Genomic DNA, 27,157 nt, shown 5'->3' on the forward strand with positions numbered 1-27,157 from the left:
TGTGTGTGTGTGTGTGTGTGTGTGTGTGTGTGTGTGTGTGTGTGTGTTTTCCTTCTCTCTGTCTTAAGCATATAGAATCACATCTGCTTAACTCCGGGATTGTTGAGATTTCATGGGGATTTGGGGAGTAGGAGGCATCTTGGCAGGGAGATCATTATTACTTTTTGATCCGCCTCCGGTATGCATTCTGACAATTCCTCCCACACCTTCTACTAAAAGTTTTCTCCTCAGGCTAATTGACTGTTAATGGAAGATAAGTAAGGCATTTATACATCCGCAACTCTCAGTATACATGATTTATGTCACCCTCTTAAAAAACAAGATTTAAACAGCAGTCGCCTTGTTTTTTCTCTGCCACATCAGAAGCTGGGTTTGTGGGGTGAATCAGGAGACAGATTTTATTTTCTACTTGAGTTCTTTCAGGTCCAATAGTGAGCTGCTAAAGTTGAAGGTATAGGGATATAAGAAGGGCCAGTTTTTTATGTAACTAATATATATTTTGACATTATTTGAAAAATATTACATTTTCATTTGAAAGCAGTCTTAGCAACATAAATCTTTTATTTCTTTTTTGTGAAAATTGACTTGTGGATTGAGTTTGTTACGTTTGGAGTCTATAGGTATAGTATGTAATCTCTGAACTAGCCCTTGGCCTCTTCAACACAGCAACAATTTTAAAGTTAACAAATCCTAACATTTAGTTTTCCTGGCTAAATAAATAAAGATACAGTCATTTAAATAGCCTTCTTTCAGACTTGTTGTGGAAATAGGTAGTCATTATTGAAAAATGAAGTAGAATCTCTGGAATAGAATGTTTTCTGACTGTATTCTGTTCACAGTTCTCTCATCAATGGTGATTGTTACAAGATGGACTGAGAACTGAATGAATGACTCCCTGAGAGAAATACAGTCTATGCACAGTTGGCTGAGCCAGTTGTTTGAAAATAACATTTTGTGAAGTGCAAATGATTCAGTTAATTCTAGGAAGTGGGTCTGTTTTCCTATAAATTATCTTGTAACTGGTTCTTCTCTTAAGTTACACTTTTACTGTTCAAACTTTAATCGTCTCTTTCAATACTGTGCCCTTCCTGACTTCCCAAAATGCAGGTTTTAGTCTTCATTATCCCCAATTAACTCTCTCAAAATCAGATCTTACTATAATACCCTCTTTAAAAATATCTCCTTATGCCTTCAGCATTGCTAACTATGCCATGGATTGCATCTTTACTTTGGATCACTCAAAGATTACTTGACAACATGTGAACTGTATGTGAAGTCAAAGTGTAAATAATTGCACTTTTTCCATGAATGAAAAATTTACTTAAGGGCTAGTAAACTTTTTAAATATAAATACTGATTTATTATAGAATAGCATGAAATGCCACATGAATTTTATAATAAAATGTTGAAACCTCCAAGAAATGTCATGCTTGTAAAATCAATCTTCTTTGGATTTTGTGTTCAAACTCCGTATTATAGTATAGTATATAATTCTCTTAACATTTATACACCAACAAACACCGTATCCTGCAACTCCATACTTTTGACATTCTTATGAGATATCTCTGTGGACCTTAGTACTATTCCCCAAAACCACTCATGCTTTTCATCTACCTCAATTTTTTCACGGTGTCTTCTATGCCTAGAATACCATTTTCCAGTTTCTCTGAATTGTGAATGCTATTCACCCTTAAAGTTTACAAACTCATTCAAATGACATAAATATAGTATTCCTTCCTCTGCATCTAAAAAAATTGTTTCACATAAATCTATTCAAGCATACATTATATTATATCATGCTTATTTATGTATTTGTTACTTTTGCCAATTATGAAAGCCTTGAAGTAATAATATGTCTTATTATTACTTTTCTTTCTGCGGAGTTTTATAATATGGCCACAAATCAAATACTTTGACACTTTTCCCTCCAAAAAGTAAGTTTAGATCCCCTTTCCTTGAGTGTGGGCTATAGTTTATGACCTTCTGACAAATAGAATGCAGTAGAAATTACAGAATAACTTCTAAGCCTAGATTATAATCAATACAAAGTAACTGGACGTGGTTCATCATGCTGCCATGACAGAGATGTAAAATGTCTTTGGAACCAGTCAGTGGATAAAACTGGTAGGATTTTGAAAAGAAAAGTCATAGAAGTTGTTACAAGCCTTAAAGAAACTCTGTCTAGAAGAATGGTGACAGTTTAGGAAGCTCTGCATGAGAGCTGAAAATAAATTTATCCATATCTTAGTAAAGCCAGGAGGAAAGGAGGTCTTTGGTGTAGTAGGAAAAAGGTAAGCAACAACTATGCCTGCAAAAACATGCAGTGTAGAGAATGTACCTAATGACTTGGAAGATCTGGCTATGGAGCTTTCTAGACTAAATGTTGAAAAGGCCATCTGATTTCTTCTTGATGCTCATGGTAAAATGTGAGAATAGACAGATGAACTGAATTATAAGCATTGTTAAACACAAAGGAGCAAGGATTTTATTGCTTTGAAATTTCTCAACCACTTCAGATAGCAAACACCACCAAGAAAACATGCTCTACAGATGAAATCAAAGCTGGGACTGTAAAATCTTTGTTAATACATCATAAAGCTCTAAGGTGATGCCTCAGAATGCTATTCAGTCAGGGGAAAAAGTGCTCTAAAAACTTTTAAGAGTATGCATCACAGATCCTCTAACCCAAGTTATAGGGATGCTAAAAAGCTTAAGGATAATGCTCATTAGCTTAAGTATAAAGTAAAAAGGAATATATATTAAAGAGATTTGTCAATTTGACTTTTAGCACATTAAGATCAACAGAAGATCCAAACAGTTTTAAAAGAATTATATTGGTGGAAACAATGTCAGCTTGGACTGAAAGGGACGGTCTAAACTAGAGCTAGTTTTGCCATCGTAATTTTAAGCCTCAATGTTCTAGTGTGCATTGGATAAACTACCTAGTATGTTATAAAGTCATTTCTGTGCAACTATATGAAATTCACATTTTAAGGAATGAGATTTCCTACTAATAACCAGTGAGAAACTGACATCTCTAGTCAACAGATGTATGGTTGAGCCAAATTGGTAGCACATCTTTTAGTCCATTCAAGTCTTAAGCTGACTCAAACTCCAGCTACTGTCTTGACTCTAACCTCATGTGAGACCCCAAACCAGAACCCCTCGGTAAGTTACTCTTATATTTCTGACTCTCAGAAACACTGATATAATAAATATTTGTTGTTGTATGTCATTAAATTTGTGTTAATTTATTACACAGCAAGAGATAACTAATGCAATTCTTTTTTTTTTTTTCATCTATATAGTTTGGTGTGTGGTTGTCACTTCACTAGTATTTACTGGAAAAGAAAAGGAGAAGATGAAGACATTGTTGGTGGAATACAAAATAGAAAAAGTGTGATAAGAAATCATGATATTGAAATTACTTTAAAATTCTCTCAGTGAAAATTTTGATCATGGTTTATGTTAAAAATCATTTGGCTTTAGGGGCGCCTGGGTGGCGCAGTCGGTTAAGCGTCCGACTTCAGCCAGGTCACGATCTCGCAGTCCGTGAGTTCGAGCCCCGCGTCGGGCTCTGGGCTGATGGCTCAGAGCCTGGAGCCTGTTTCCGATTCTGTGTCTCCCTCTCTCTCTGCCCCTCCCCCGTTCATGCTCTGTCTCTCTCTGTCCCAAAAATAAATAAACGTTGAAAAAAAAAATTAAAAAAAAAATCATTTGGCTTTAAATGTAAAAATGTTTGAATTTACGTGGACAAATCAAGACAAAGGTGGTAGGCACTGATATCTATTAACTTTTTTCTGCACATCAGATAGATAGGCACTCGATTATGATCTTCATTAAAATTTGTCACTTAATCTTACCAAAAATTCTGGGAGTTAGGTATTATCCCCAATTTATATTTGAGGAATCAGCCTGAATGATATGAAATAATGTGTCCATATTGGTAATTCTAGGAAGTGCAGAGGCTGAATCTGATCCCTCTTCTATCTGATTCCAATTTTTCTAATGTTTTTGCTATACTATGAAACATATTATTAAAGATGCTAAACTAGGGGCGCCTGGGTGGCTCAGTCGGTTGAGCGTCCGACTTTGGCTCAGGTCATGATATCGCGGTCTGTGAGTTTGAGCCCCGTGTCAGGCTCTGTGCTGACCACTCAGAGCCTGGAGCCTGTTTCGGATTCTGTGTCTCCCTCTCTCCCTGACCCTCCCCCGTTCATGCTCTGTCTCTCTCTGTTTCAAAAATAAATAAACGTTAAAAAAAAATTTTATAAAAAAAAAGATGCTAAACTATAATAATTTAGCCTATTGGTTCTAGTATAGCAGAGGATATTTTCTTTTCCATGTATTATTAATTCAAGTTGTTTACTAAGAAGTTAAAACTGTTTATTAACAGAATATCTAGGGACATTCTAGAGTCAACTATGTTTACTTACATGTTAGATCTTCTTGAGAGACTGTTTTAACAATGTAAGTGTGGGGCCTAGGAATATGTTTTTTGATAACCTCTATACAAAACAGAACAATTATTCTATATGTTAAACCAACAGAATTAAAGCCTTCTTTCTCTTCAATCTCATGTTAGTTTTTCAACTTTGTTCTCTCCTTCGTTTTTTCTTTTTATGAAAACATTTTTTATTTCTCTTGAATATTTAATATTTTAATAACAAATTCATCATTAACTAAGAAGTAGAATAATTAGATCATATATTGAATATCATTCTGAGATCCTTAAAGACTATACTTTCAGGGATCATTTCTATAGTTCATTAATTCTGAGATCCTAATTTATTAAAAAATAACACTAACTGTTGTTTGCTATGATATTGGAAATAAAGGGTTGAATAGGTTGTAATGAACATATGAACCAAATAGAATAATTCATATTAGTGCAGGACACAGAAGACATCAGCATAAGTGGCCTGTCTCTCAAGGTGGGTATTGGATCGCTTATGAAGACTATAAAATTTAAAATATATGCAGGTGCCCGGCTGGCTCAGTCAGGAGAGCATACGACTCTTGACCTTGGGGTTGTGAGATTCAAGCTCCATGTTGGACATTGTTTGTTTGTTTGTTTGTTTGTTTGTTTGTTTATAAAATATGTGCACTTGAATTGAAAAATGAATGGTCATTCTAAATCAGTGAAGACATCAAAACAAAAGTCAACATGGGGCGTTAAGTGACTTGTGGACAAAAACAAGTCATCCATGTTGAAGAGACATGAGGTAAAAGAGATGAGATAACCAAGAGCCTTTCAAGCCAGGTTAAAATGGCTTGAAACTACTACATACAGTTTGCAAAAGGCAGAGTGAAGCAAGAGTGATTATTTAGGATGCTGTTGCAGTAATTCTAGAAAAGATGACTCAAACCAGAATTCGGGAGTTTTGTTAGGAAATAATAAGAACGGATGAATCTGACGAATTTTGTTTCTCAATCTGAGAAAGAAACTACAGAGAATCTGGGTAAATAAAATACAGAGACCAAAGATAATATCAATGTGTATAGCTTTTGTAGATTGCAGATGAAACCACTCCTAACAGTCTTTGGGAAGCCAGAATGATAAACTGTTTTGACAGTATTATTAGCATTACTCAGAGTAGACTAACTACTATAGTAATTACAGAAATCTCTTAAACTCACTTTTATATATCTAAAGTATTAATGTGAATATTCCTGGTCTGGCCTTTCTCCAGAGCAGCTCTACTCTACATGGTGTCTCAGGAATCCAGGTTTCTTTGTCATGTGATTTCTTCAGATAAGACCTTAGAGTCCTTTCCTTTCTGCTGCATAGGTGGGTAAAAAGTAGCATGAGCATTTGTATGGGAAAGTTGATACCCAGACCTCCATATGGCCTAAATCATTATAACTTCTGTTCCACTGGACAATCAGAAGATCAGAAAGTAGGTTCCAGTTACATAACTACATGCATGGGAACTGAGAAATACGGAGTGTTCAGGAAGAATATGGAATAAGATACTGGTGAACGTGAGCAGTCTCAGAGATACCAAAAGGAAAGGTTTTAAAAGAGTCATACAAAAGGGAAGAAGTCTGTAATTTGATTTCAGGTAAATGACAACAGGAAAACATTTCTTGTTTGTCTGAGATTATATTTGAAAGTGTTTGTATTTATGAGACTGTATAAACTAACACTTTATAGATCAAACTGAAGATTAGAAAATTACTCATTTTAGTTGTGACCGCATATCTTCAATAAATGCTTGTTCTTGTCCAATTATTATGTTCCCATCCATTTCTTACCTTGCCCTGATAATATTCACTTTTAATTGTAAAAGTTCTTTGAAATTGACTGTTTTATCTTTCTTGACTAGAGTTTCTCGTACATTCAGCCCTGCAGTTTATGCCATAAAATTTATACCCAATAAATTTATTTTTCTATATTACTGTATGCTTTCAAAATCTCTAAAGAAATGCTGAGTTTATCTTTAACATTTATAACTTTATGCTTTACGTTATCAGCCTCAGAATATTATACACACTTGCTCATTCACTCACAAGCCTAATCATTTTACTATCTGGGCCTTTATCAGTTGGTGGGTTTTTGTTTTGTATATGTGTCTGAATTTTACAAATTCATTTTACAAGTTCAAAAAGTTCTTTTAGGTCACCCAAGGAATTGCTGATTATGTGATTCTGGCCAGTGGGATTGTGAAAGCATGTTGATAATATCAAAACAAGAAAGATAATCACTTCTATTCCTAGAGCCCTGAGAATGTTACTTTGTCCTTCTCCTGACATTCTCCATGACTGTTCTGACTCCATGCTTTGCACTTGAGCTGTTCTCACTGTGGAGAGATCCTTGGATTCCCTTAAGTCTAATAAAGTCCAATTAAGGACTGCTAGTTTCTGAGCTGCATACCCTAAGGACACACGTTAATGATGAGTTTAAAATGGTGTCCTATTACAGGCTTATAGAATGCCAGCCACCTTAGCACTTCCTTTTTAAAATGAGTGATAATTGGTAAGACTTTAGCATTCCTATTTAAAAGATAAGGAAGTACAGATTTAGGGAACTTCAGGGACTTTCATCAAGGTTACCCAGACAAGCCACACTTAGAACTTCTTGGGTTCTGAGTAGATTAAATAATTGAATAATAGAGCTAAGATCCATTTCAGCATGGCCCACATATTTTTTTTTTTTTTTTTAGGTAGACATATATAGTGGACTTGGAAAGAGGATGCTTCCAGTTTTGCCTTCATTTTTAAAGATTTGTCCAGATTTTTATGGAAAGGAATTCACCAGAAAACTAACAGAAATTCCTTTCGGTACTATGGAAGAGTGCAGCCAAATTTGGGGCTTAGTATTATGATTTGCAGCTATCATGAAGATTGTTCTTCATGGTTCTTACACATTGCAAGATTACCCAGGAAAAAGGGTGAAACTATATGGTCACCATCACCCCATTCTTGGAAATGACGTTTGAAGCTTGTATATTTGACACCTCTTGCCTTTCTCCCACACCCTGCCTCTATGAGGACTTTTTCATGTGTGTAATAATAATTCATAAGTGGGCCCCAAATTAGAATAGCTGTCTTCTTCTGTACTCTCCTATGTCCCAGGCTACTAAATCCTCCACTAGCAAAATTCTTTAAGCATAGAAAGAAAATGCCCCAGAGATTCTATTTTTCCTTACATAGTCTGAACCTAGATATCATTTGTATAGACACCATAAGATTAAATAGGAAAACATCTAAGTACCAAGAGCAGACATCCATAGATTCAAAGCATTAAGGGCTAGAAAGATGTCTTAAAATGTATCTAGCAAAACTATTAACTTATGTATATAGTTCCCATAAAATATGAAAAGTCAGCTAGACTCCTGTCTTTTGAATAGGGGAACATCCTAAATAATACAATATACTTAAATAAAATACCATAAGGAATACTGTTAATTTTTACATGAAAGAAAATGGAAGGAGTTTATGTGTGATGATAACACAGTAATTGGAAAGGGCTCTCTCCAAATAAATGAATCAACTGATAGTCCAAAAACATTGAAATGAAAACAGGGCGCCAGAGATTAGAAGAAGACATTAACTTTTTAACACACACACACATACACACACACACACACACACACACACACGCTCTAACTTCGAAATGAATGTATATGATAGGATATATGCTTAACTGTATGAGAAGTTCTCCAATTTCATATTTGTGCCCAGGTTAGCCTTGAAGATGGGGTAGGGTCAGATGAAGGTAATTCTTAGTTGCATGGCTTCCCAGGATCTGTGAGGATTTTCAATAAGTATTCTCATTTTGGGTTCATAGTTAAAGGTCATAGATACATGCTTCCCTGAAATATATTTTAACAGTTTGGCTGAGGAAGAGGTTTGGCAAGTGTCCTGTTTGGAGCATAAAATATTTAGAACATTTCTAAAAGCACTGTGAAAATTTGAATTTTCATTCCATCTTCTTATATGTTTATGTCCAATTGTCTTCTTGATCCCCAAATTATCCCAAAGATGGAGCCAGTAGGAAATTATTTTGCAGTCCAAGTCATATGGTAAGTAGTAGAGTTTAGTCAAGAAGTATCAATAGGATAGGTACCCACTAGTCTCTGAAGTATATTATTCTTTCATGGAATTTCTGTTGCTGCTGTTTCCTCTAAGGGTAGTGATTATGTCTTAATCTGCATCGTGTAAATCCCACGCTGCCACACCCAAAACAGGGTTCAGTTGTTTGTTCAATAAGTAGATCAACAGTGAGGTTTTTTAATTCCCAGATACAGCAAGTTCCACCAGCTGCTTTCAAGTTTCAGAGCAGTAATGGTAAGATCACAGAATCATAGGGGCGCCTGGGTGGCGCAGTCGGTTAAGCGTCCGACTTCAGCCAGGTCACGATCTCGCGGTCCGTGAGTTCGAGCCCCGCGTGGGGCTCTGGGCTGATGGCTCGGAGCCTGGAGCCTGTTTCCGGTTCTGTGTCTCCCTCTCTCTCTGCCCCTCCCCCGTTCATGCTCTGTCTCTCTCTGTCCCAAAAATAAATTAAAAAAAAAAAAAAAAAAAAAAAAAAAGATCACAGAATCATACCTCTGGCTGAATTCCACATGGGTATAAACAATAGATGATGAAAAAAAATTAAAGTAGATCTAAAAAATTTTATGTAGCTCTAATACAATTACTGTATAATTTTGGGCACAGCTTAAGGAGATTCTGAAACTCCTCATTATGTCTATTACAACTCTTCCATTTGGTATTTTCTAGATACAGTTGGAGTAGATTTATAAAAGAAATTTAAAAGGGTAAAAAAATTAAAGAAATGTACTATATTTTTATCTACATCAAATTTCAATTATTCTTGGAACAAATGCTCAATTTTTTCAGGCTTTTCCTTATTACTCAGCTCTTTAGAGAATATTCCCTAGCGCAAAATAACTTTAGAGATGCTTCTGCTATTTTTGTGTTACTTTAAAAGAGCTAGATATTTGATGAAAATAAGAAATTTGAATTATTCATTTCACAGTTTCACCCAGGTAAGTATTTTGTGTCATAATGATACTACACACTATGTTGTTCAATTTTTTATAAGAATTAATATTCTCACACGTTTATGGCTTATTTACCTCATACTGGTAAAGTATCCTCTGTTAGACAAAATGTATATGATTATTTATTTCAATTTTGAATCTCTGTGAGCTTCCACAATTTATTGACCAAGATGTTTTCATAATAATCAGTTTCCAGAAGACATCAATACTAAAGTTTAGCTCTTCACATTAAAAATTCAGGAAAAACCCTCACAACATTACATTGAGAATGATGGCACTTTAAACCTGTCATTCTAATGTAGCAGGAGTGCTGCCTGAGTCTTTGAAAAGCAAGCAATACTGAGAAACTAGGCATGGCTAAGGGGGTAAATGAAATATTTAAAAATCAGGATAAAGAAGAAACGGTCTTTTTCTCCTGACTCTGTTGCTTCATGGATTTGTTTTCTGTTTTATGCTACGCAGTGTTTATCATTGCAGTCAGTGAATAGGATTTGTGTATTTAAATGTTTCTGCTGTTATCCAGCCAAACCGTGAAGGACTTCAGGAGGTAGATGAGTATGATTTTTATTTTGGTGAATACTGCTGTACTAACAAGATGTCTAGTTAGGGCGAGGTGTGTTTACAAGACCTACCGCAATGACCGTTAAATTCATTCTAGAGAGGAGCAAATTTGTTTATCCTGAAACTTATTTGCTCGTGTGAAATTGCTCTGCATCTTTTCCAGTTTGTCCTAGATGGATACTTGAGTCGTTTTTCCTGGTACAGTGAGGTCAGTTTCAATAGTTGGCATGAGATAAAGGACGTGAATATTTAATAATTATGAGAATTCCCACAAGATCATTCTCCACTTACTCCACCTCTTTGTCTTGGGTTTTGTTTGCTGCTTTGTGCATGGTGTTTTTTCCAAAGACAATGTCAGAACAGGATTATTCCTCACTCTCTCTTATTCTCTTGAGTGTGAGTCACAGTATAACAGAACTAATAATCTATTACCTTTTCCTAACAATTAGAAAAATATCTCTGCTAAACCTCCATCCATCTCTGCTCTCTCTCCCTCCTTCTTCACCAAGGATATATTACAGCAATTGGAAAGAACAGTTTGTCTCCTTGAAAGCAGAGGACAAACAAGGATACTAACTCCTGTGTTCCTATCTTTTAGCTTACAACTGGATAGGAATGATGAAATAAAGATGATAAAAAGCAATATATGTGTGTTTACACGCTAATATGAAATAATATTTTACCAAATGATAAAGTGGCTTTTTTCCTGAAAAGGTCACTTTGTTTCTATACCTATTGTCTTATTTATTGGAAACAGAGGCAACGACTGATAAGGAACTCACTCAAAAGTTTGTATAAGACAGTGACAAAAGAGGGATTCAAACGTTTGGACTTCCAGCTTGCTTGTCTTGACACTAAGCCATTTTGGCTCCTAATATATATTTTTTCACAATGCAGGAAAACATGCAGTGTCTACAGTGAGCTAGTAATTTAAGAAGTTAATAAAGGTCTAAAGAGGCTAACTGCAGTAGTGGCACAGAATAGAATATCTAACTTAACCTTTTGTTGGCATATTTCCAAAGGCAGAGACATGCTTTCTAAATTAGAACAACTGTGCATACAAAGGAATGACTTTATGGTTAAGCGTCCTACTTCAGCTCAGGTAATGATGTTGTGGTTTCTGAGTTTGAGCCCTGCGTTGGGCTCTGTGCTGACTGCTCAGAGCCTGGAGCCTGCTTCAGATTCTGTGTCTCCCTCTCTCTCTGCCCCTACCCTGCTCTTTCTCTCTCTCTCACACTCTCTCTCTCTCAAAAATAAATAAACATTAGCAATTTTTTTTATAAATTGAAGGAATGACTTTAATTCATCTCACTACAGATGGAAATGTAATCCTTCGTATTTCCATATCTATTTTCTGTCTAGTTATAAATTCAGCTTTAAAATCTTATTATAGTGAAATATATATCGAGAGTATATATGAGATGTATTTATTTGATTATCAAATCTGTGCACACAAAAATGACCATAATCCAAGTGTGAAATTAATGTAAATGATTTCTTCTGAGAAAAACACAAGGAGATATTTAGAGTCATTTAAGTTTAAATTTCAAGAATGGAAGCAAACTTAGATATCTAAGATAAACATTTCATTTTATGGAAGAGAAGAATAAGGTCCAGAAAAATGCAGTGAGTTACCAAAGATTGTATCACATCCATCCATCCATCCATCCATCCATCCATCTTTCTATCTGTGTCTGTCTGTATCTGCCTATTATAGAAATAATCTATAACAGAAACTGGTAAATATTGTATCTGTATTATAAAGGTAAGGAGACCTTAGCTTCTGAGAAGACCTGATAGACAATGGTGTGAAAATCTCTCATCCAATGCTATTTTGGAGGGAATTTCTTCTTAAAAATGGTTTTCTTTGTAAGCAGATAGAAAAACAAGACTCCTGGGGCCCCTGGATGGCTCAGTTGGTTAAGCCTCTGACTTCTACTCAGGTCATGATCTCAAGGTTTATGAGTTTGAGCCCTGCCTCGGGCTTTGTGCTGACAGCTGGGAGCCTGGAGCCTGCTTTGGATTCTGTGTCTCCCTCTCTCTCTGCCCCTCCCCCACTTGTGTTCTGTCTCTCTCTTGCTGAAAAATAAATAAACATTAAAAAAAAAAAACAAGATTCTTAATCTCTGCTTTTCTATGCAATCATGAGTGTATATATGTGTTTGTGTGGCTAGATAGACAGCAGATATTAGAGTCCTGAAGGAAAAAGCAATCCAATTAAGTATTGAGGAGTAAATAGATGATCCCAGGTGGAATAATAAAGAGAAGAAATGAGAACATAAGACACTGATATGTGCAAAAACTCAAACATATAAAAACACTAGTTTATTCAGGGTATTCAAAACAAAAGGTTATTGCTTGAAATGTCAGGTATAAGTAAGAGGAAATGAGATTGAAGAAGTAGTTTAAAGGCACATAACAAAGGGTCTTTTACAAGAAGTGATTGATTTAAAGTTTATAGCCCAAAATGTCTTTATGCAGGGGAGTTAAATTAGGTTTTTAACAAAGAGTATTCTAGCAGCAGGTAGAGGAAAGCCCAGAAAGGGAAAATATTGACAATAAGAAGTTCTAAAACAAAGTTGTTCTAATGATTCAGAAAAGAAATAATGAGAATCTAAACAATGGTAGTAGCAGTAGAGATAGAGAGGGTTAAATAGATATAAGAAATGTTTTAATGCTTGAATGTATAAGACAGTTGGTAAGACTGTTATGTCATCTGTAAGATGGACATCTAAACACCAGTCACTGAGACAATAAATATAGGAGAAACAGAGTGGAGTGAGTATGAAGATACTGAATACTATATTTGTTTTGTTAAGCTTTGATTGCCAGTGGTTTATTGAATTGGAAATTTCCAGATAAGTGACTGAATTGGGAGCTCAGGAGAGAGAACAAAAGAGGGAATAAAGATCTGAGACTCAACAGTTATGTTTTGGTAGAAGTAATCTTATGAAGTTATCCCAGGTGGTATCTATAGACAACTATAAGCAGGTTGAGGACAAAATCTCAGAGAATACTAAAATATGGTAATGGATTTTGAAAGTGGAGCTAATAAATTAAAAAAAAAAATAGTACTTTCAGGCACATAGGAACTAAGCTAGGCAAACATGGTGTCTAGAATTCATGGAATTTCAAAAGTTAGAGTGGTAAACAGGGATAATTGTGTTAACAAAAGTCAAATACATTATTTTTTTTTTAATGTTTATTCATTTTTGAAAGAGCATGAGCAGGGGAGGGGCACAGAGAAGAGGGAGGGAGACACAGAATCCGAAGCAGGCTCCAGGCTCCAAGGTGTCAGCACAGAGCCCAACGTGGGACTCAAACCCACCAACTGTGAGATCATGTCCTCAGCTGAAGTTTAATGCTCAACTGACTGAACCGTCCGGTGCCCCTAAAAGTCAAATACATTAATGATTGAAAATAGAGTATTAATTGATTTGGCAATTTGGGGGTCATCATAAATTTAGTAAAAGCATTTCCAAAGTGGTGGGAAAGAAAAAAAAATTGTAATGGATTAAAATATATGAGGATATAAAGGTATATGAACTAAATCTAGACTTTATAATAGTCAAAACATATAACAAATAGCAATCACATTTCCTTTTCATTTACTTTAGGGATTATTGTTTGAATGAGGCAAGAGATCAAGAAAAAATTAGTTATTAAGAGAGGTATTCCCACAAATTATTTTCATATTCACAGTTGGATATTACAAATTAGAATTAGCTGACAACATTGTTGGTGGCTTGAAAAACTGAATATTATGTCAAAAATGGAAGATAATATCAAGTTATGGGGAAAAAAGGAAAAGCAAAGTTCTCCTCAGGGAGAAGGTGATAATTGTTTCTAATGGCCTGTAAATGAAGTGACATCTCTGTAGAAAGTACTTAAAAGCAATCTTCTCAGTTCAGTCATTTTTACCTCATTTTGTCTGTCTTTGAGGTCTATGTGTTTCTTGTGCATAGTCAGAAAAATAAGGATCTGGATTTATGAGATGAAATGATTGGGGTGCTTTATTCCTGAATCAACCTTGGCACAGGAGCATGGGTCAGGAAGCTGTCCATATCGCAAGCTGATGCTGCATACTTGAGGTGGAATTTGTTTTCTTTGCCATAGAAATCTACTTAGTTTTCACAAATTTGGGAACTTTCAAAAATAAGATAAAAAAAATGCGCAGTTTATTCTTTCATAAACTAAGGAGATGGACCAAACCACAACGACCCATTTCTATTTCAGTGCATGAATACTTACCATAGTGAACCATTGATAAATATGGGTAACATGTATAATAAATTATTCCATATCCTTAACAATGTGAATTTGTTGGAGGACCACATCATATCATTGAGGTGACACTAGATAATGATTAAGGAGTCTGGACTTTAATCCCAACTTTGCTAAAAACTCTGAATAGAAAGATGATTTTAACATTTTAAGGATTTAGTGGTCCTTCATTGTATATTAAAAGTGTATGATGCAATAATATGCAGTGATCCCTCTAATGTTGGGAGTTCAAAAGCGAGGCTAGAGATTTTTTTTTCTATTTTTCTTAATGGTTATTTATTCTTGAGAGACAGAGAAAGAGGGAAGGGCAAAGAGAGAGGGAGACACAGAATCCAAAGCAGGCTCCGGGCTTGGAGCTGTCAGCAGAGAGCCCAATGCAGGGCTCAAACCCACAAACCGTGAGATCATGATCTGAGCTGAGGTCAGATGCTTAACTGACTAAGCCACCCAGGCTCCCCAAGATTTTTTTTTTTCTAGAATCAATAATAATAGACTACGCTAGTTTTTTTTTTTTTTGCTTTGTTTTGTTCTTATTGTTGTTGTTGAACAACATACATAAAATACATAATGTACATAAAATTAAATGTACTCATCATATAGTTTGATAAATTTTGGCAAATGTATGCACCCGTGCAGCCAGCACCCAATCAAAATTTGAAAACATTCCCATCATACCAGAAAGCTTCTTTTTCCTTTTTACAGTGCAATATTTGCCTATCTCCCATCCTACCTCAGGCAATCACTTATCAGCTGTGTCCCTACTGATTAATTTTGGCTGTTCCAGAACTTCATATAAATGGAAACATTTTATTTGTACTCTTCTGTATGTGTCTTCTTTTGAACAGTATACTAGTTTTGAGATTCATTCATTCTTATTACTACGTTTATCTGTTGTTTATTCCTTACTGGTGAGTTATATTCCATTATGAGAATATACCACAATTTGTTTTCCGTTCTCCTGTTGATAAACATTAGGATTGGCTCTAATTTAAGGTTCTTCTTTTTTTTTTTTTGAAATTATATTTTAATTACTCTTGTATAAAATACCTAGGACTAAAACTACTAAAATACTTCCCAGCATTGATGAATCTTCCAGTTATACGACCTGCTTGCCAGCGCTTAATTTTAAATTGCCATTAAATTATCAAATAGTTGCCGTTTAAAAAAAACATCCTAGTGTGAAAAAATAATCTTATTGTGAATATAATTTACATTTCTTTGATGACTGATGTTAAACGTATTTGCATGTGCTTAATGCTGTTAATGAAATGTATGTTCAAATATTTTACCCATTGTTTTATATGGTTATTTGTCTCCTTATTACTGACTTTTTAAATATTCTTATGAATTATTGGTACAGTCCTTTTTCTGTGAGTTTGTGTGTTTGTAGGTAAACTCAATACATACACAGTTGACCATTGAATAGCAGGGGTTTGAACTGTGCAGGTCAACTTATATACAGATTTTTCTTTTGGGTAAGTTCAGTACAGTACTGCAAATGGATTTTCTCCTCATGATTTTCTCAGTAACATTTTCTTTTCTCTAGCTTACTTTCATATAAAGATATAGTATATAATTTAACGTACAAAATATGTGTTAATCGACTAGTTATGTTATCTCTAAGACTTCTGGTCAACAGTAGGCTGTTAGCAGCTAAGTTTTGGAGGTTTCAGAAGTTATACATGAACTTTTGACTGTGTGAGGGGTGGGGGGTGTCAACACCCATAACCCCCATGCTGTTCACGATCAACTGTATTATGTATACATATATATACATTTTTTCCTTCCATTCTTTGGCTTGTATTTTTAATTTCATAATTGTATCTTTAAAAAAGCAGTAGTTTTTAATTTGAATGAAATATATTTAACTCTCTTATGGATATTACCAAGTCTTAGTGGTACAGTGGTATTTATCTCTTGTTTATGCAGAGTGTTTGCCTACCCCGAGTTTGTGATGATTTTCTCCTTTCTTATTGATCCATTTCAAAATTTTGACAATGGTGGAGTTAGGGACTGAAGTTCTTCGTCTTTTTTATATTTTTTAATGTAGAGATTCAGTTGATCTAGAGCCACTTTCTGAAAAGACTATTCTTTCCACATTGAATTAGTTTATAGCCACTATCAAAAATCTATTGGCTATATATCATTAACTGATATATTTCTAAACTGTTTAATTGATCTGTAATTCTGATGGAACACAAAGTCGAGACTGTCTTATTTTTTTGTAACTTTACACTAAGTCTGAAAATCAGGTAGTGTAAGTTCTTCAATTTTTGTCCTTTTTTTAAAAGAAAAAATGTCCTTTGCATTTTCATATAAATTTTAGAATTAATTTGTCAGTTTTGATATCTGCTGATATTATAGGATTGTTATTTTGTAGGAGCCATAGAAAAACTTGAGTATAATGAATATCATAAAAATAATAAATCTTCAATCCATGCATTGTGTGTACCTTTTGGTTTATTTAGATTTTCTTTAATTTCTCTTAGCAATGTTTAGTAATTTTTAGTGAAAAGGTCTTTCATATATTTAGCTAATTTTTCCTATAACAGTTTATATATTTAATGCTATTGACTTTTCAAAATTTTATTTTCAGATTTCTTTTTTGCTAGACTTCAGAAATAAAATTGATTATTGTATTTAACCTTGAATTCTGTGGTCTTGCCCTTGCTACCTTCCTTAAGATATACCTGGTTAGCTGAATGCACTGTCTATAGGAAAGGAGATTATTTGCATTCATCCTTTCTAATTTTTAAAAATGTATGTTTTTCTTGCCTTATCACACTAGGTAATACTCCATTTCAATATGGAATAGAAGTGGTGAAGATGAACATTTTTGTATGATGACACAATTTTTCTCTTTTATTCTGTTGACAATCAGAATAAATCAATAAATTTGGTTTTCAAATATGGAATCAGTTTTGTAATTCAGGGAACATGATTTGTTGTTCATAATGGATCATTCTTTTCATCTCTTTCTATATTGATTTGTTAATATTTTGTTGAATATTCACGTGTCTATTCTAATAAGTAATATTGGCGGGTCATTTGTTTTCTTTTATTCTCTTTGTTAGGTATTGGTATTAGGATGATGCTGGTCTTATAAAATAAAGTGTGAAACAATCAACTCTCTTCTGTAAAGTGTGTAAAAGGTTAGAAATAGCTCATTTAAGAATTCAACAGTATAATGATCTGACCTTGGAGTTTTATTCATAGGATGACCTTTGTTTTGAATTAAATTATTTAATAGTTTTGCTAAGTTGACTTTCAAAATTTGCATTATTTTTTCTATCAGACTTATTCACATAAAATTATTTTTAGGGGTGCCTAGGTGGTTCATTTGGTTAAGCCCCCAACTTTGGCTCGAGTCATAATCTCACAGTTCATGAGTTTGAGCCCCACGTGGGGCTCTGTGTTGACAGCTCAGAGCCTGAAGACTGCTTCGGATTCTGTGTCTCCCTCTCTCTCTGTCCCTCCCCTACTTGCACTCTGTCTCTGTTTCTCCCTCTCTCTCAAAAATAAACAAAAGCATTTTAAAAATTGTAATAGAAAATTATGTTTAATATTCTCTTTTTATTCTTTTAATATATGTAGGATTTTTGTGATAGATCTTGCATTCCTAATATAGATAATTTATGTTTACTCTTTTTTCTTGATTAGCATTGCTAGATCTTTATAAATTAATATTTTCAATGATTGATTTTTTATATGCAAATTTTCTTTTTGTTGCTCATTTTCTGTTTTGTTGGTTTTTAATTATAGAAACGTATGTCATTTATTTTCGTTAATTTAGGCATTAAAATCTCTAAATTTTCCTCCAAATACCACTTTCACTGCATACCATATATTTTTATGTATTTTGTTTACATTATTATTCTTTTATAAATGTTTTCTAGTTCACCTTAGGATTTTTTCTTTCATTTATAGATTATTTGGAAATGTGTCGTTTAATCTCCAAAAACCTCTTTGTTATTGTTTGCTAATATAATTTTATTATGGTAAGACAGAATACTTCATAAGATTTAACCTTTGAAATATATCTAAGTGAATTCATTGGGCTAGTACATGTTCTGTTTTGGTAAATGTTCCACGTGTATTGAGATTGTGTGTGTGTGTTCATTCTTTCAAAGTATAGTGTCCTGTAAATGTCAATTACTTCCAATTAGTTGTTAATATTGTTCAGACTCTCTGTATACCTGTTATGCCCAGAATTCGTGATCCCCAAAGACCACTAGGGAGCCGAGTCCGATGCAAAAGCAAAAGAGCCTTTATTCGAGCTAGCTCGAGCTCAGTCCCCTACCTGCACCGACGCAGCATTGAGATACCCGGGAGAGAGAGAGCGAGTTTCAAAAGGACAAAGGTTTTATTGGGGCCTAGGGGCAGTTGGTGAGGTAATGTCTGTGGCCTCAGCCGATTGGCTGGGCAGGGGTCCGAGTCCTGTTAGGCAGGTGAAGGGCGGGGGTTACTCAAGGGGAGGAGGTGTGGTCAAGGTGAAGGACACAGAACAAGATGGAGTCAGCTGGCGTAGGCCTGCCCTTTCATTCCATGTAGCTTACGGACCCAGTCGTGGGACCAGCTGCATTTATGGTGACAAGGGGAACAGAGTTTGGAGGTTTACGCAAAGTTCTGGGAACCAAGTGTCCCTGGGGTGGCTCTGGGAGGTCTGATTAAGTATTGTCCCCAAGCTGCTGTCTGTGATCTGCCAGGTGATGTTTTGGGGACATGGGGACTCCAGCAGCATCAGCAATGACATGCAGAGTTAACAAAGTTACCAATATTAGGTGGGTGAGCTTGAGCGGGTTGTGTTGGTCCCGATTGACGGCTCATCGTGTGACAAAGTCCTTCCGGATTGAGGAGGGGTCCGCTGGCTGAACGTGGGTGTGATGGGCCCAGGTCATGATGCCGTCTACTTTGAGAGCTGTGGGGGTTGTCAGCACCACGATGTAGGGTCCTTTGCAGCGGGGCTCGAGGTTCTCTCAGTGGTGCCTCTTGATGTAGACCCAGTCTCCCAGCCTGTACTGATGAGGTGCCAGGGTCGGGCCAGCCTCGTAGATGGCACGGAGGTGCCCTCTGGAGCCCTCTGGAGCCCTCTCAAGGAAAGAAAAAGTTCTTGATCTTTAAACTCAGCAGTAAGTTCAGCTCGAAGGCTGGGATTAACAGGGGGTGGCCTGCCAAACATGATCTCGTAGGGTGTAAAACCCAGAGTGTAAGAAGTGTTTCTAACCCGGTAAAGGGCGTATGGTAGGAGAGTCACCCAGTCCCCGCCAGTCTCCATGGTTAATTTGGTAAGGGTCTCTTTTAGGGTTCTATTCATTCTTTCTACCTGTCCTGAGCTCTGGGGCCTATAAGCACAATGTAATTTCCAGTTTGCCCCACCGCCTTGGCTACTGCCTGTGTTACCTGTGAGATAAAAGCTGGTCCGTTGTCTGATCCTACCATGGCAGGAAAATCATACCTGGGTAAGATGTCTTCTAGTAGCTTCTTAGCCACCATCTGAGCCGTTTCATGCTTGGTTGGGTATGCCTCCACCCAGCCAGAGGTGTCTGTAAATACTAAAAGATATTTATAACCATACTTCCCTGGTTTGACTTCAGTGAAGTCGACTTCCCATTGGGCTCCCAGTCTGGTGCCTCTGAGCCTGGTTCTTTTTTTATTTGATGTGGCCCTCGCGTTGGTGAGTTGGCAGGTCTTGCAGGCAGATACAACTTGCTCTATTTTGGTGTCTGTTGGTGAATATTGATTCCTGAGCTCTAATATTGAAACTCTGAGCCAGTCTGGTGCACGAGCTCCTTGTTAGGTGTATACCACCATCCCTTTATCTCCTGGGCCATGGGGAGTTTCTTGATCCGCTGTAACTCCTCCTGGGAGTATTTGGGCTGGTCTGGTAAAACTGGGTCTCCCAAGTCCGGTAGTTGTTAAGCCGTTTTCTAGCTCCCAACGTTAGCGCCTTGGTAAGGGTGATGAGCTCTGCTCGCTGGGCTGACGTTCTGGAGGGTAGAGCCTCCGCCCATACGGTGTCCGTTTTGGTGACCACCGCTGCACCCGCATACCTGTGTCCCTCCTGCACAAAGCTGCTGCCATCAGTGAACCAAGTAGCCTCGGCATCGGGGAGGGGCTGGTCGGTCAGGTCCGTCCGGAATCCATGTACCTGTTCCAGGATTCCCACACAGTCACGTAGTGGAGCACCTAGGTCAGGGTCGGGCAGCAGGGTTGTAGGATTGAGGGCTGCACTGGGGTGGAACCGCACTCGTGGAGGGTTGAGTAGGAGGCTCTGGTAATGAGTCATACGTGTGTTGCTCATCCATCTATCAGGAGGCTGTTTCAGGACCCCTTCAATGGCATGTGGGTTGTGATCCAGATCTCCTGTCCTAGGGTCAGTTTGTCTGCATCCTTGACTAGGAGTGCTGTCGCCGCAATAATTCTTAGGCATGGCGGCCAGCTGGCAGCCACTGAGTCTAGTTTCTTGGACAGGTAAGCCACCAGGCGGTTCCAAGGGCCTAAGGCTTGAGTTAGAACCCCTTTTGCTATTCCCTTATGTTGGTCTACAAAGAGGTGGAAGGGCTTCGTAATGTCTGGTAGGCCCAGGGCTGGGGCACTTAGGAGGGCCTTTTTTTACTGATTAAAGGCAGTTTCTTCTTTTTCAGCCCATTTAAATGTTTTCCCCTCTTTGGTAGCTTCATATAGGGGCCTGGAGATGTCAGCAAAACCTGGAACCCAGAGGCGGCAGTAGCCGGCTGATCCTAGGAATTCCCTCACTTCTCTTCGGGAGGTGGGAGTAGGGATCTTTAGGACAGTTTCTCTTCTGGCATCTGATAACTGCCGCTGTCCGCCCTCCAGGATATATCCCAGGTAACTTACCCTCTCCCTGCATATCTGAGCCTTCTTCGCAGATGCCCGGTACCCTAAAGCCCCCAGGGTAGCCAGCAGGTCCTGGGTCCCTCGCTCACAGTCTTTGGCCGTGTTGGCAGCAATCAGGATGTCATCTACATACTGTAGGAGGGTGAGGCCAGGGTGCTCCCTTCTGTACTCACCCAGGTCCTCGTGTAGTGCCTCATCGAAGATGGTGGGCGAATTTTTGAATCCCTGAGGTAGTTGTGTCCAGGTGACTTGCCCACTGTAGCCCTCCTCCGGATCATGCCACTCGAAGGCGAACAAGGGTTGGCTCTGGGGTGCCAGCGGCAGACTGAAGAAGGCGTCCTTTAAATCTAATACAGTATACCAGACCCTGGAGGGCGCCAAGGAGCTCAAGAGAGTATATGGGTTGGGAACAGTTGGGTGTATGTCCATGACCCTCTTATTTACTTCCCGGAGGTCTTGTACTGGTCAGTAGTCATTTGTGTGAGGCTTTTTGACCGTCAGTAGGGGGGTGTTCCAGGGAGACTGGCAAGTAACTAGTACCCCTAGGCTTCATAGTCTCTGGATGAGTGGCTGGATCCCCTTCCAGGCCTCCTGAGACATGGGGTATTGTTTGATCCTTACCGGACTCTCTCCTGGCTTGAGCTCTACCAGTACCGGGGTCCTGTGAGTGGCTAGTCCTATCCCCCCCCCTCCCCCCCCGTGTCTGCCCAAACCGAGGGGAATTCTTGTAGCCATCTGTCTATATTATCCTCTCTCGGGAGCGCCTCCTGGTGGAGGCGGTATTCATCCTCCAGTTTCATGGTCAGGACCTGGATGGGGTGGCCCTTGCCATCGGTGACCTGAGGCCCCCCTTGTCTGAAAGTTATCTGAGCTCCAATCTTGGTCAGTAAGTCCCGTCCTAACAGCGGGTAGGGGCATTCTGGTATTACCGTAAAGGAGTGGGATACCCGGCCCGTCCCCAAATCTACTGTTCTTTGGGTAGTCCATGAATACTGGCTCATACCAGTTGCCCCTTTTACCCAGGACTTCTTGCTGGCTAGTTTTCCTTGTGGGGTGCGGAGGACCGAATGTTGTGCTCCAGTGTCGACAAGGAAGTCAACAGGGGTCCCCTCCACTTTAAGAGTTACCCTGGGTTCAGGGAGAGGGTCCAAACCCCGACTCCCCTAATCACTTAGTTCATCTAGCTCTAGGACTTTTACTCGATCAGTCTTGCTTCCCTTCCCGCTGGCCCTTTTCAGACAATCTCGGGCCCAATGCCCTATCTCCTTGCAGTGTGTGCACTGATCCTTCTGCAGCCTCTGCTTCCCCCCTTTGGTGGTTCCTTTACCTTTTTTGCGTTGTCTGCCAGCTGCCGGAGACAGTGGTCTCATTCCTCGGGGAAGTCAGCAGTGGTAGCTAGTAGTATTCTGGCCAGGTCTCGAGTCTGCTTACTGATGGCAGCCGCCATGGCGCGAGCCTGCTTGTCCTCAGGAGGCTCCCGGTTATTTTATACCTTTTCGGCTACCACCAGTAAGTCCTGCAGACTTTTTTCTCCTAGTCTATCTATTTTCTGTAATTTTCTCCTAATGTCTATGGCTGATTGGTTTACAAAGGCCATGATAAGAGCTGCCTTGCTTTCCAGAACCTCTGGATCCATGGAGGTATAGGTACGGAATGCCTCCATGATCGTTCTGAAAAGGCAGCCGGAGATTCATCTTTTCCCTGTTGTACATTTTCTACCTTGGCCAAATTGGTTGGCTTTCTAGCAGCCATTCGGAGACCCCCCATTAGAGTCTGGCGGTAGACCCGGAGCCTCTCCTTGCCTTCTGCCGTGTTGAAATCCCACTGGGGCCGAGTTAAGGGGAAGGAGGCATCTATCTGAGCCTGGTTGGTGGTGGGATTCCCGTCTGTGCCCAGAACTAGTTTCCAGGCCCCATTGAGGATTCTTTCTCTTTCTTCAGTCGTGAACAGGACCTGCAAAAGCTGCTGGCAATCGTCCCATGTGGGCTGATGGATAAAAAGAACAGAGTCTAATAAATCAATAAGCCCTGCCGGTTTTTCGGAAAACTTAGGATTCTGAGCTTTCCAATTGTAGAGGTCACTAGTGGCGAAAGGCCAATAGTGATGGGGCTGATTCCCCTCCGCGTCTGGGGGTCCGGTGGCTCGCAGGGCAGAATAGTGGAGTTGGCGGCGGAGGCGGATTGCCCCCTCTGAGCCCTTTGTCTGGTAAAGGGCCGGCTTCCCCCTGGAGCATTTCCGCCTCCCGCTCTCGGAACAGCGTCTGCCTCCCCTGGAGGGGGAGGATGGTGTTTTCGGCATCCTAGAGGGGTTATACGGAGGAGGAAAAATTAATTCTTCTTCAGTCCCCCCTTGTAGGACAGGGTAGAGAGCTGCTGAAGTCTGGGTAAGACTTTTGTTTTCCTTCTTCTTTGTCCCCTGCAAAGCAAGAATGGGTTTTGGCTCCGGAGGGAGCGGGGCTAGGAAGGGCTTAAGCCAAGAGGGTGGGTAGAGGGGTAGTCTGAGTCTGTCCCATAACGTCCGTCGAGTAAGTCCACAGAGCAAAACAGAGAAACACAGAAACAGACAAACAGAGGGCCCTTAGAAAGTCTTCCAACTCCGTGGAGGCAAAACTGAAAGCTAGCTTAGACCTTTGAGGGGATTCCACGTCCCTCCAAAACAGATGAGGGGATTCCAAGTCCCTCCAGAAGGGAGGATCGGAATGTCTTCCGAAACTCCCGGCCCGTGGTCCTCCAGTGCGTCCACTTAGACCACGTCGGGCACTACCAGAATTTCAGAAATGAGCTCACACAGAAAAGACGGAACGAACAGACACTAACTGTGGCCAGTCAGGCTTTCCGGGTCGGGGGTCCCTTGGGGGTCTTGGGGATCCCGGGCCAAGCCCCAAATGTTATGCCCAGAATTCATGATCCTCAAAGACCACCAGGGAGCTGAGTCCGATGCAAAAGCAAGAGTCTTCATTCGAGCTAGCTTGAGCTCAATCCCCTACCTGCACCGACGCAGCATTGAGATACCCGGGAGAGAGAGAGCGAGTTTCAAAAGGACAAAGGTTTTATTGGGGCCTAGGGGCAGTTGGTGAGGTAATGGCTGTGGCCTCAGCCGATTGGCTGGGGAGGGGTCCGAGTCCTGTTAGGCAGGTGAAGGGCGGGGGTTACTCAAGGGGAGGAGGTGTGGTCAAGGTGAAGGACACAGAACAAGATGGAGTTGCTTGCAGGCGTAGGCCCGCCCTTTCATACCCACTGATTTGGGGCTGGAGTAGGGTGGGTATCACCAAAAAAGATTTCCTGTCATTAGGCTATCCTTTTCCCTGTCCCTTAGCTAAGGAGAAGAGGCTTTTTTGTCTGTCCCGTCCACAGCTCCAGCTTCCCCTTCCCCCAGCCAGGATGTGTGGGAGGCAACAAGAATCACAGAGAATGCACCACCATGTTGCTCCTAAAATCCCAAGTTCCTGGGAGGCCTATCTTCTTTCACTTGTCACAGTATTCCTATGTTTATTCAGTCTGTTATGCCAGGGCTATTTAGTTGTCAGAAGAAGATTCTGGGAAAAATGAGATTACTCTATCCTGGTTAATCAGAAATCCCATAATTCTAGCAGTTTAGACCTCCAGCTTCAACACCCAGAACTTCCTTTGGGTGTAACCAAACTTACATGAGTTTGCTCCTTGGTGATTTACAGATAGACGATAGACCAGGTGGAGTTGTCATACAAAGGAAATTTCTTTTGCAACAAATAAGGAGGTCACAGTGATAACTTCCAAAGCCATGAACCACAAGCAAGAGTGAGTGGGTGACTGGGTTCTTTTTATTTAGGGTTTAGGATGGATATCCATCCAGAAAGAAGAGCTTTGTCATGGCATGTAAAGGCAAGTATAAGGGTGCAGAGGCATACTTAGAAAACATGCCTGTGCATGTATCCTGTATAGTAATGAAGCCTGTGCTCCTCGTAGGCTGGAGACTTTAACAGTGTAATGAAGCAGAGGTAACTGTCAGTAGAAAAGAAGGATGCTGTGGGCATGCTCTGAGAGCCGGTACAAACTGGATGGCATACTGGGCTCCTTATCTCAAGTAAGAAATTCAGGGCTTTGCTTACTTTTCAAACAGCACTGGGAATGTTAGCACTGACTTATTGTCTCTGATATGGTTAGGCTATTTCCGGGCCTGGTGGAGACTGTTAGTTTTTGCATTCCCTTTGTTCCCTGAAAATCCTTAACTTTTGCATTCCTTTGTAATTCTGACACTTCTACTAAGTTCTGCAAGGAGTATGCTTAGGCAAGTAGAGGCACTGATCACAGAAGATAGCTGGAGGGCTAAAGTGATTTCTTTTCTCGTGTGTCCCTGAAAACCAAGTGTTGTCTTTGTTTTTCTGGGAATCCTAACCCTCTGCTCACATCTCCACACCACGCACAGCTTTGGTGGGAAGCAGGGAGCTTACTTTCCATCCCCACCCAGAAGAAGCAGGCAGTGCTCTTATTTTTCTCCCCAGGTAGTGTTTGCAGAGCTGAGCAGAGAAGTAATCTTCTAGCCTCCTCTTTGAGAAAGTAGGTTGAATCCCAATTTACCCATCAAGGTACCGTCACTGGGGGCCAACAGTGATCTGAGCTCCCCCCCGCCCCCTCACCTAGCAGCAATAGGACTAAAAAGACAACAGCCAGAAGCAGGGCTAGTTGGCAGTCTGAGCCCCTGTTGTCTGCCTGCCCAGTAGGAGCTGATCTTTAATAGTGAATGGTTAAATAAACTGGCACATGTGATAAAATTGCATAGAACTAACACACACACACGCGCACGCGCACAGAGTACATACACTCTACTGAAATCTGAGTAAGTCCTGTGGATTGTATCCATGTCAATTCCTAGGTTGTAATACGATTACTATAATTATAACCCTATAACCGATAGGGAAACTGGTGAAGACTTTCCACAGTTTCTTTGTATCATTATTATTTGCAACTGGAAATGAATCTAAAATTATGTAAAAAAAAAAAGTTAAAAAATAAAATAAGCCTGTGATCATGGCCAACAGCAGTAAAGTATCACTAAAGTCTCTCTGCTCTGTCTGGATCAGAATTCCAACATCTCCCAGCAGTGCTTGATCCAACAGAGTTTATTGAATAGCGTTAAGTGACATAGAATAGCAAATGGAATGTCTGGGTGACTCAGAAAAGAAAGGAGAATGATTTGTTGTTCTTGTTGTTGTTGTGGGGCTAGGGATTTATATTGGAAAAGGGTCTAGGATATGTGTTTCTTCAGGAATCCATGGTAGGGTCCAATCAAAGGCGAATATCATGTGAACAATAGGTGTTATTCCATATATTACTGAAAGTGGGGGTATTGACACCAGTGTCAGCTGAGGTTTGTTTGAAGCTAATGTTCTGGAACATGTTTGGGATCTGGCTCTTCTTAGATGTTATCAGGTATTTGGAGCCTAGGACAAAACTCAGAGAATGACTAACTTCCTTCCTTCCCCCTTGAAATGGAAACATAGCTTCTTTGGCTTATTCAGAGCCAAAATACGGAACATGAGTAAATGAGGCCTAGCAGGAAAACAGAAGTAGAACCTTTCTAAAATGGAGTCCCTTAGGCTTTCCTACTTTAGTGTCTGTTCTGTTCTGAACTCTGTAGCATCTGCTCTTTGGTTACCTTTTTATATTCTTACCCTGTGTGAAAGTTCATTACCCAGGATTCCTAGGAGACCTTTCCACATGGATTTCTGTGGTTCCAGTACTGCACCTCTCCTCTTCCAGAACTAAAAGCTGAGTGTTGTCGTGTCCACCTCTGAGCCCCCCTCTCAAGACAATATTCTGCTGCCTGCAGTCCAATGCTTATAAAATAATTGGCTGATTATTTCCCCCCTACTTTTATGGTGGTTTTTTTTTGTAAGAAAGTTAGTCCAGTGGTAGTTAGCAATCATAGATAGGAGCAGAATATTCCAGGTTAGTTTTTAAACCATT

General features: G+C 39.3%; 1 long non-coding RNA gene across 1 annotated transcript in view; it reads right to left on the reverse strand.

Moving 5' to 3' along the window:
- Window positions 1-19,415, reverse strand: part of LOC121031262 (uncharacterized) — a 21,239-nt gene extending 1,824 nt beyond the window's left edge. The window contains exons 1-2 of the long non-coding RNA XR_005790633.1: window positions 18,821-19,415; window positions 865-872 (exon numbers count right to left, since the gene is read on the reverse strand). This is a non-coding gene — a long non-coding RNA (uncharacterized LOC121031262). The remainder of the gene's footprint in view (window positions 1-864; window positions 873-18,820) is intronic.
- Between the last annotated feature and the right edge of the window lie 7,742 nt (window positions 19,416-27,157).

Source organism: Herpailurus yagouaroundi, unplaced genomic scaffold, assembly GCF_014898765.1.
Source record: "Herpailurus yagouaroundi ecotype Mexico unplaced genomic scaffold, PumYag 141, whole genome shotgun sequence".
Classification (NCBI taxonomy): Eukaryota; Metazoa; Chordata; class Mammalia; order Carnivora; family Felidae; genus Herpailurus; species Herpailurus yagouaroundi.